This window comes from Metopolophium dirhodum, chromosome 1 (genome assembly GCF_019925205.1).
Source record: "Metopolophium dirhodum isolate CAU chromosome 1, ASM1992520v1, whole genome shotgun sequence".
In the NCBI taxonomy this organism is placed as follows: Eukaryota; Metazoa; Arthropoda; class Insecta; order Hemiptera; family Aphididae; genus Metopolophium; species Metopolophium dirhodum.
Window position 1 is genome coordinate 149,687,768 of NC_083560.1, and position 12,304 is coordinate 149,700,071.

Sequence of the window (12,304 nt, forward strand, 5' to 3'; positions counted from 1 at the left end):
AGCGTTGGGGTACATCTTTTCAAATTAATAAAACACATAATTTGTTGATGAATACAATTTTAGTCAATTGCGAATACACTTATCCACTATAAATAAACTAGGTTTTCAGAAAACTAGAGTTTAAAACCCAATAGTTACGCTTTTTTGAAAATTTCTTAGCGTTGGGGTAAAACTAGAATTTAGAACTCAATTATGACCTTTATATAAACATTGTTCATTTATAGGGTACATCTTTTAAAATTAATAAAAACATAATTTGTTGATGAATAAAATTTTAGAGAAATAACTGTATATGCCCGATTAACCAGTTATTATGCACTCTACGATTTTATGCCACTGGATGCTTTCAAACCACTGCAGGAGATCTGTGTGGCTTTAGTTCTTCAACAGTTAATCGGATAGTGCATAAAGTTAGTTGTACTATTGCGTCCTTGCGTAGTCAATATATTAAATTTCCTGGAACACCAGAGGAAATAAGACGGAACCAGTTAAATTTTTACAGAAGAGCCAAGTTCCCAAGAGTCATCGGTGCTATTGACTGTACCCATGTGAAGTTGTGGCAATCACCAGGTATTTACAAAAATAATTAATACTCAAACCTGTTTTTCTTATTACTAGGTACAAGTTATTACACCCGTAGACACAATTTTCTAACAATATAAATGTAATTAATTTATTTTTATTTTTACAATTATAGTTACATTTTACATTAGTGGTCTTTCTTTCTGAATTGCAGGTGGAGAATCCGCTGAGCGTTTCCGGAACCGCAAAGGATATTTTTCGTTAAACGTTCAAGCATATCGCAATGCTAATTTGGAAATAATTGATGTTGTTGCAAATGCAAATGAAATTTCAACAATAATCAGACATTTTCATAATTTATTTGTTTATTTATTATAATTTATAATTTATTATAATATATTAACATTGTTCATTGATAGGGTACATCTTTTCAAATCAATAAAAAACATAATTTGTTGACGAATAAAATTTTAGTCGGTTGCAAATACACTTATCCACTATAAATAAACTAGGTTTTCAGAAAACTAGGGTTTAAAACCCAATAATTACGCTTATATAAAAATTTCTTAGCGTTGGGGTACATCTTTTCAAATTAATAAAAAACATAATTTGTTGATGAATAAAACTTTAGTCAATTGTAAATACATTGGTCACCTATAAATAGATTATTAGAAGGAATAACTAGAATTTAGAACACAATAATTACGTTTATATTAACATTGTTCATTGATAGGGTAAATCTTTTCAAATTAATAAAAAACATAATTTGTTGATGAATAAAACTTTAGTCAATTGTAAATACATTAGTCAGCTATAGGTAGATGAGTAGAAGGCAAAACTATAATTTAGAACTCAATTATTACGTTTATAATGACATTGTTCATTGATAGGGTAAATCTTTTCAAATTAATAAAAAACAAAATTTGTAGATGAATTAAATTTTAGTCAATTGCAAATACACTTATCAACTATAATGAAACTAGGTTTACAGAAAACTAGAGTATAAAACCAAATAATTACGCTTATATGAACATTTTTTAGCGTTGGGGTACATCTTTTCAAATTAATAAAAAACATAATTTGTTGATGAATAAGACTTTAGTCAATTGCTAATACATAAGTCACCTATAGATAGATTAGTAGAAGGAATAACTAGAATTTACAACTCAATAATTACGTTTATATTAATATTGTTCATTGATAGGGTACATCTTTTCAAATTAATAAAAAACATAATTTGTTGATGAATACAATTTTAGTCAATTGCAAATACACTTATCAACTATAATGAAACTAGGTTTTCAGAAAACTAGAGTATAAAACCAAATAATTACGCTTCTATGAACATTTTTTAGCGTTGGGGTAAAACTAGAATTTAGAACTCAATTATTACCTTTATATTAACATTGTTCATTGATAGGGTACATCTTTTCAAATTAATAAAAAACATAATTTGTCGATGAATACAATTTTAGTCAATTGCAAATACACTTATCAACTATAATGAAACTAGGTTTTCAGAAAACTAGAGTTTAAAACCCAATAATTACGTTTATATGAACATTTTTTAGCGTTGGGGTACATCTTTTCAAATTAATAAATAACATAATTTGTTGTTGAATAAGACTTAAATCAATTGCTAATACATTAGTCACCTATAGATGGATTAGTAGAAGAAAAAACTAGAATTTAGAACTCAATTATTACCTTTATATTAACATTGTTCATTGGTAGGGTACATCTTTTCAAATTAATAGAAATATAATTTGTTGATGAATAAAATTTTAGTCAATTGCAAATACACTTATCCACTATAACTAAACTAGGTTTTCAGGAAACTAGAGTTTAAAACCCAATAATTACGCTTATATGAAAATTTTTTTGAGTTGGGGTACATCTTTTCAAATTAATAAAAAACATAATTTGTTGATGAATAAAACTCTAGTCAATTGTAAATACATTGGTCACCTATAAATAGATTAGTAGAAGGAATAACTAGAATTTAGAACACAATTATTACGTTTATAATGACATTGTTCATTGATAGGGTAAATCTTTTCAAATTAATAAAAAACAAAATTTGTAGATGAATTAAATTTTAGTCAATTGCAAATACACTTATCCACTGTAAATAAACTAGGTTTTCAGAAAACTATAGTTTAAACCCAATAATTACCCTTATATGAAAATTTCTTCGCGTTGGGGTACATCTTTTCAAATTAATAAAAAACATAATTTGTTGATGAATACAATTTTAGTCAATTGCAAATACACTTATCAACTATAATGAAACTAGGTTTTCAGAAAACTAGAGTATAAAACCAAATAATTACGCCTATATGAACATTTTTTAGCGTTGGGGTAAAACTAGAATTTAGAACTCAATTATTACCTTTATATTAACATTGTTCATTGATAGGGTACATCTTTTCAAATTAATAAAAAACATAATTTGTTGATGAATAAGACTTTAGTCAATTGCTAATACATTAGTCACCTATAGATATATTAGTAGAAGGAATAACTAGAATTTAGAACTCAATAATTACGTTTATATCAATATTGTTCATTGATAGGGTACATCTTTTCAAATTAATAAAAAACATAATTTGTTGATGAATAAAATTTTAGTCAATTGCAAATACACTTATCCACTATAAATAAACTAGGTTTTCAGAAAACTAGAGTTTAAAACCCAATAATTACGCTTATGTGAAAATTTCTTAGCGTTGGGGTACATCTTTTCAAATTAATAAAAAACATAATTTGTTGATGAATACAATTTTAGTCAATTGCGAATACACTTATCCACTATAAATAAACTAGGTTTTCAGAAAACTAGAGTTTAAAACCCAATGATTACGCTTATATGAACATTTTTTAGCGTTGGGGTACATCTTTTCAAATTAATAAAAAACATAATTTGTTGATGAATAAAACTTTAGTCAATTGTAAAGACATTAGTCAGCTATAGGTAGATGAGTAGAACGCAAAACTATAATTTAGAACTCAATTATTACGTTTATAATGACATTGTTCATTGATAGGGTAAATCTTTTCAAATTAATAAAAAACAAAATTTGTAGATGAATTAAATTTTAGTCAATTGCAAATACACTTATCCACTGTAAATAAACTAGGTTTTCAGAAAACTATAGTTTAAACCCAATAATTACCTTTATATGAAAATTTCTTAGCGTTGGGGTACATCTTTTCAAATTAATAAATAACATAATTTGTTGTTGAATAAGACTTAAGTCAATTGCTAATACATTAGTCACCTATAGAAGGATTAGTAGAAGAAAAAACTAGAATTTAGTACTCAATTATCACCTTTATATTAACATTGTTCATTGGTAGGGTACATCTTTTCAAATTAATAAAAACATAATTTGTTGATGAATTAAACTTTAGTCAATTGTAAATACATTAGTCAGCTATAGGTAGATGAGTAGAAGGCAAAACTATAATTTAGAACTCAATTATTACGTTTATAATGACATTGTTCATTGATAGGGTAAATCTTTTCAAATTAATAAAAAACAAAATTTGTAGATGAATTAAATTTTAGTCAATTGCAAATACACTTATCAACTATAATGAAACTAGGTTTACAGAAAACTAGAGTATAAAACCAAATAATTACGCTTATATGAACATTTTTTAGCGTTGGGGTACATCTTTTCAAATTAATAAAAAACATAATTTTTTGATGAATAAGACTTAAGTCAATAGCTAATACATTAGTCACCTATAGATAGATTAGTAGAAGAAATAACTAGAATTTAGAACTCAATAATTACGTTTATATTAACATTGTTCATTGATAGGGTGCATCTTTTCAAATTAATAAATAACATAATTTGTTGTTGAATAAGACTTAAGTCAATTGCAAATACATTAGTCACCTATAGATGGATTAGTAGAAGAAAAAACTAGAATTTAGAACTCAATTATTACCTTTATATTAACATTGTTCATTGATAGGGTACATCTTTTTAAATTAATAAAAACATAATTTGTTGATGAATAAAATTTTAGTCAATTGCAAATACACTTATCAACTATAATGAAACTAGGTTTACAGAAAACTAGAGTATAAAACCAAATAATTACGCTTATATGAACATTTTTTAGCGTTGGGGTACATCTTTTCAAATTAATAAAAAACATAATTTTTTGATGAATAAGACTTAAGTCAATAGCTAATACATTAGTCACCTATAGATAGATTAGTAGAAGAAATAACTAGAATTTAGAACTCAATAATTACGTTTATATTAACATTGTTCATTGATAGGGTGCATCTTTTCAAATTAATAAATAACATAATTTGTTGTTGAATAAGACTTAAGTCAATTGCAAATACATTAGTCACCTATAGATGGATTAGTAGAAGAAAAAACTAGAATTTAGAACTCAATTATTACCTTTATATTAACATTGTTCATTGATAGGGTACATCTTTTTAAATTAATAAAAACATAATTTGTTGATGAATAAAATTTTAGTCAATTGCAAATACACTTATCCACTATAAATAAACTAGGTATTCAGGAAACTAGAGTTTAAAACCCAATATTACGCTTATATGAAAATTTCTTAGCGTTGGGGAACATCTTTTCAAATTAATAAAAAACATAATTTGTTGATGAATAAGACTTTAGTCAATTGCTAATACATTAGTCACCTATAGATAGATTAGTAGAAGGAATAACTAGAATTTACAACTCAATAATTACGTTTATATTAATATTGTTCATTGATAGGGTACATCTTTTCAAATTAATAAAAAACAAAATTTGTAGATGAATTAAATTTTAGTCAATTGCAAATACACTTATCAACTATAATGAAACTAGGTTTACAGAAAACTAGAGTATAAAACCAAATTATTACGCTTATATGAACATTTTTTAGCGTTGGGGTACATCTTTTCAAATTAATAAAAAACATAATTTTTTGATGAATAAGACTTAAGTCAATAGCTAATACATTAGTCACCTATAGATAGATTAGTAGAAGGAATAACTAGAATTTAGAACTCAATAATTACGTTTATATTAATATTGTTCATTGATAGGGTACATCTTTTCAAATTAATAAAAAACATAATTTGTTGTTGAATAAGACTTAAGTCAATTGCAAATACATTAGTCACCTATAGATGGATTAGTAGAAGAAAAAACTAGAATTTAGAACTCAATTATTACCTTTATATTAACATTGTTCATTGGTAGGGTACATCTTTTCAAATTAATAGAAATATAATTTGTTGATGAATAAAATTTTAGTCAATTGCAAATACACTTATCCACTATAACTAAACTAGGTTTTCAGGAAACTAGAGTTTAAAACCCAATAATTACGCTTATATGAAAATTTTTTTGCGTTGGGGTACATCTTTTCAAATTAATAAAAAACATAATTTGTTGATGAATAAAACTCTAGTCAATTGAAATAAATTGGTCACCTATAAATAGATTAGTAGAAGGAATAACTAGAATTTAGAACACAATTATTACGTTTATAATGACATTGTTCATTGATAGGGTAAATCTTTTCAAATTAATAAAAAACAAAATTTGTAGATGAATTAAATTTTAGTCAATTGCAAATACACTTATCCACTGTAAATAAACTAGGTTTTCAGAAAACTATAGTTTAAACCCAATAATTACCCTTATATGAAAATTTCTTCGCGTTGGGGTACATCTTTTCAAATTAATAAAAAACATAATTTGTTGATGAATACAATTTTAGTCAATTGCAAATACACTTATCAACTATAATGAAACTAGGTTTTCAGAAAACTAGAGTATAAAACCAAATAATTACGCCTATATGAACATTTTTTAGCGTTGGGGTAAAACTAGAATTTAGAACTCAATTATTACCTTTATATTAACATTGTTCATTGATAGGGTACATCTTTTCAAATTAATAAAAAACATAATTTGTTGATGAATAAAATTTTAGTCAATTGCAAATACACTTATCAACTATAATGAAACTAGGTTTTCAGAAAACTAGAGTTTAAAACCCAATAATTACGCTTATATGAAAATTTCTTAGCGTTGGGGTACATCTTTTCAAATTAATAAAAAACATAATTTGTTGATGAATAAGACTTTAGTCAATTGCTAATACATTAGTCACCTATAGATAGATTAGTAGAAGGAATAACTAGAATTTAGAACTCAATAATTACGTTTATAATTATATTGTTCATTGATAGGGTAAATCTTTTCAAATTAATAAAAAACATAATTTGTTGATGAATTAAATTTTAGTCAATTGCAAATACACTTATCCACTATAAATAAACTAGGTTTTCAGAAAACTAGAGTTTAAAACACAATGATTACGCTTATATGAACATTTTTTAGCGTTGGGGTACATCTTTTCAAATTAATAAAAAACATAATTTGTTGATGAATAAAACTTTAGTCAATTGTAAAGACATAAGTCAGCTATAGGTAGATGAGTAGAACGCAAAACTATAATTTAGAACTCAATTATTACGTTTATAATGACATTGTTCATTGATAGGGTAAATCTTTTCAAATTAATAAAAAACAAAATTTGTAGATGAATTAAATTTTAGTCAATTGCAAATACACTTATCCACTGTAAATAAACTAGGTTTTCAGAAAACTATAGTTTAAACCCAATAATTACCTTTATATGAAAATTTCTTAGCGTTGGGGTACATCTTTTCAAATTAATAAATAACATAATTTGTTGTTGAATAAGACTTAAGTCAATTGCTAATACATTAGTCACCTATAGAAGGATTAGTAGAAGAAAAAACTAGAATTTAGTACTCAATTATCACCTTTATATTAACATTGTTCATTGGTAGGGTACATCTTTTCAAATTAATAAAAACATAATTTGTTGATGAATTAAACTTTAGTCAATTGTAAATACATTAGTCAGCTATAGGTAGATGAGTAGAAGGCAAAACTATAATTTAGAACTCAATTATTACGTTTATAATGACATTGTTCATTGATAGGGTAAATCTTTTCAAATTAATAAAAAACAAAATTTGTAGATGAATTAAATTTTAGTCAATTGCAAATACACTTATCAACTATAATGAAACTAGGTTTACAGAAAACTAGAGTATAAAACCAAATAATTACGCTTATATGAACATTTTTTAGCGTTGGGGTACATCTTTTCAAATTAATAAAAAACATAATTTGTTGATGAATAAAACTTTAGTCAATTGTAAATACATTAGTCAGCTATAGGTAGATGAGTAGAAGGCAAAACTATAATTTAGAACTCAATTATTACGTTTATAATGACATTGTTCATTGATAGGGTAAATCTTTTCAAATTAATAAAAATTAAAATTTGTAGATGAATTAAATTTTAGTCAATTGCAAATACACTTATCCACTGTAAATAAACTAGGTTTTCAGAAAACTATAGTTTAAACCCAATAATTACCTTTATATGAAAATTTCTTAGCGTTGGGGTACATCTTTTCAAATTAATAAATAACATAATTTGTTGTTGAATAAGACTTAAGTCAATTGCTAATACATTAGTCACCTATAGAAGGATTAGTAGAAGAAAAAACTAGAATTTAGTACTCAATTATCACCTTTATATTAACATTGTTCATTGGTAGGGTACATCTTTTCAAATTAATAAAAACATAATTTGTTGATGAATTAAACTTTAGTCAATTGTAAATACATTAGTCAGCTATAGGTAGATGAGTAGAAGGCAAAACTATAATTTAGAACTCAATTATTACGTTTATAATGACATTGTTCATTGATAGGGTAAATCTTTTCAAATTAATAAAAAACAAAATTTGTAGATGAATAAGACTTAAGTCAATTGCAAATACATTAGTCACCTATAGATGGATTAGTAGAAGAAAAAACTAGAATTTAGAACTCAATTATTACCTTTATATTAACATTGTTCATTGATAGGGTACATCTTTTTAAATTAATAAAAACATAATTTGTTGATGAATAAAATTTTAGTCAATTGCAAATACACTTATCCACTATAAATAAACTAGGTATTCAGGAAACTAGAGTTTAAAACCCAATAATTACGCTTATATGAAAATTTCTTAGCGTTGGGGAACATCTTTTCAAATTAATAAAAAACATAATTTGTTGATGAATAAGACTTTAGTCAATTGCTAATACATTAGTCACCTATAGATAGATTAGTAGAAGGAATAACTAGAATTTACAACTCAATAATTACGTTTATAATGACATTGTTCATTGATAGGGTAAATCTTTTCAAATTAATAAAAAACAAAATTTGTAGATGAATTAAATTTTAGTCAATTGCAAATACACTTATCCACTGTAAATAAACTAGGTTTTCAGAAAACTATAGTTTAAACCCAATAATTACCTTTATATGAAAATTTCTTAGCGTTGGGGTACATCTTTTCAAATTAATAAAAAACATAATTTGTTGATGAATACAATTTTAGTCAATTGCAAATACACTTATCAACTATAATGAAACTAGGTTTTCAGAAAACTAGAGTATAAAACCAAATAATTACGCTTATATGAACATTTTTTAGCGTTGGGGTAAAACTAGAATTTAGAACTCAATTATTACCTTTATATTAACATTGTTCATTGATAGGGTACATCTTTTCAAATTAATAAAAAACATAATTTGTTGATGAATAAGACTTTAGTCAATTGCTAATACATTAGTCACCTATAGATATATTAGTAGAAGGAATAACTAGAATTTAGAACTCAATAATTACGTTTATATCAATATTGTTCAATGATAGGGTACATCTTTTCAAATTAATAAAAAACATAATTTGTTGATGAATAAAATTTTAGTCAATTGCAAATACACTTATCCACTATAAATAAACTAGGTTTTCAGAAAACTAGAGTTTAAAACCCAATAATTACGCTTATGTGAAAATTTCTTAGCGTTGGGGTACATCTTTTCAAATTAATAAAACACATAATTTGTTGATGAATACAATTTTAGTCAATTGCGAATACACTTATCCACTATAAATAAACTAGGTTTTCAGAAAACTAGAGTTTAAAACCCAATAGTTACGCTTTTTTGAAAATTTCTTAGCGTTGGGGTAAAACTAGAATTTAGAACTCAATTATGACCTTTATATAAACATTGTTCATTTATAGGGTACATCTTTTAAAATTAATAAAAACATAATTTGTTGATGAATAAAATTTTAGAGAAATAACTGTATATGCCCGATTAACCAGTTATTATGCACTCTACGATTTTATGCCACTGGATGCTTTCAAACCACTGCAGGAGATCTGTGTGGCTTTAGTTCTTCAACAGTTAATCGGATAGTGCATAAAGTTAGTTGTACTATTGCGTCCTTGCGTAGTCAATATATTAAATTTCCTGGAACACCAGAGGAAATAAGACGGAACCAGTTAAATTTTTACAGAAGAGCCAAGTTCCCAAGAGTCATCGGTGCTATTGACTGTACCCATGTGAAGTTGTGGCAATCACCAGGTATTTACAAAAATAATTAATACTCAAACCTGTTTTTCTTATTACTAGGTACAAGTTATTACACCCGTAGACACAATTTTCTAACAATATAAATGTAATTAATTTATTTTTATTTTTACAATTATAGTTACATTTTACATTAGTGGTCTCTCTTTCTGAATTGCAGGTGGAGAATCCGCTGAGCGTTTCCGGAACCGCAAAGGATATTTTTCGTTAAACGTTCAAGCATATCGCAATGCTTATTTGGAAATAATTGATGTTGTTGCAAATGCAAATGAAATTTCAACAATAATCAGACATTTTCATAATTTATTTGTTTATTTATTATAATTTATAATTTATTATAATATATTAACATTGTTCATTGATAGGGTACATCTTTTCAAATTAATAAAAAACATAATTTGTTGACGAATAAAATTTTAGTCGGTTGCAAATACACTTATCCACTATAAATAAACTAGGTTTTCAGAAAACTAGGTTTTAAAACCCAATAATTACGCTTATATAAAAATTTCTTAGCGTTGGGGTACATCTTTTCAAATTAATAAAAAACATAATTTGTTGATGAATAAAACTTTAGTCAATTGTAAATACATTGGTCACCTATAAATAGATTATTAGAAGGAATAACTAGAATTTAGAACACAATAATTACGTTTATATTAACATTGTTCATTGATAGGGTAAATCTTTTCAAATTAATAAAAAACATAATTTGTTGATGAATAAAACTTTAGTCAATTGTAAATACATTAGTCAGCTATAGGTAGATGAGTAGAAGGCAAAACTATAATTTAGAACTCAATTATTACGTTTATAATGACATTGTTCATTGATAGGGTAAATCTTTTCAAATTAATAAAAAACAAAATTTGTAGATGAATTAAATTTTAGTCAATTGCAAATACACTTATCAACTATAATGAAACTAGGTTTACAGAAAACTAGAGTATAAAACCAAATAATTACGCTTATATGAACATTTTTTAGCGTTGGGGTACATCTTTTCAAATTAATAAAAAACATAATTTGTTGATGAATAAGACTTTAGTCAATTGCTAATACATAAGTCACCTATAGATAGATTAGTAGAAGGAATAACTAGAATTTACAACTCAATAATTACGTTTATATTAATATTGTTCATTGATAGGGTACATCTTTTCAAATTAATAAAAAACATAATTTGTTGATGAATACAATTTTAGTCAATTGCAAATACACTTATCAACTATAATGAAACTAGGTTTTCAGAAAACTAGAGTATAAAACCAAATAATTACGCTTCTATGAACATTTTTTAGCGTTGGGGTAAAACTAGAATTTAGAACTCAATTATTACCTTTATATTAACATTGTTCATTGATAGGGTACATCTTTTCAAATTAATAAAAAACATAATTTGTCGATGAATACAATTTTAGTCAATTGCAAATACACTTATCAACTATAATGAAACTAGGTTTTCAGAAAACTAGAGTTTAAAACCCAATAATTACGTTTATATGAACATTTTTTAGCGTTGGGGTACATCTTTTCAAATTAATAAATAACATAATTTGTTGTTGAATAAGACTTAAATCAATTGCTAATACATTAGTCACCTATAGATGGATTAGTAGAAGAAAAAACTAGAATTTAGAACTCAATTATTACCTTTATATTAACATTGTTCATTGGTAGGGTACATCTTTTCAAATTAATAGAAATATAATTTGTTGATGAATAAAATTTTAGTCAATTGCAAATACACTTATCCACTATAACTAAACTAGGTTTTCAGGAAACTAGAGTTTAAAACCCAATAATTACGCTTATATGAAAATTTTTTTGAGTTGGGGTACATCTTTTCAAATTAATAAAAAACATAATTTGTTGATGAATAAAACTCTAGTCAATTGTAAATACATTGGTCACCTATAAATAGATTAGTAGAAGGAATAACTAGAATTTAGAACACAATTATTACGTTTATAATGACATTGTTCATTGATAGGGTAAATCTTTTCAAATTAATAAAAAACAAAATTTGTAGATGAATACAATTTTAGTCAATTGCAAATACACTTATCAACTATAAATAAACTAGGTTTTCAGAAAACTATAGTTTAAACCCAATAATTACCCTTATATGAAAATTTCTTCGCGTTGGGGTACATCTTTTCAAATTAATAAAAAACATAATTTGTTGATGAATACAATTTTAGTCAATTGCAAATACACTTATCAACTATAATGAAACTAGGTTTTCAGAAAA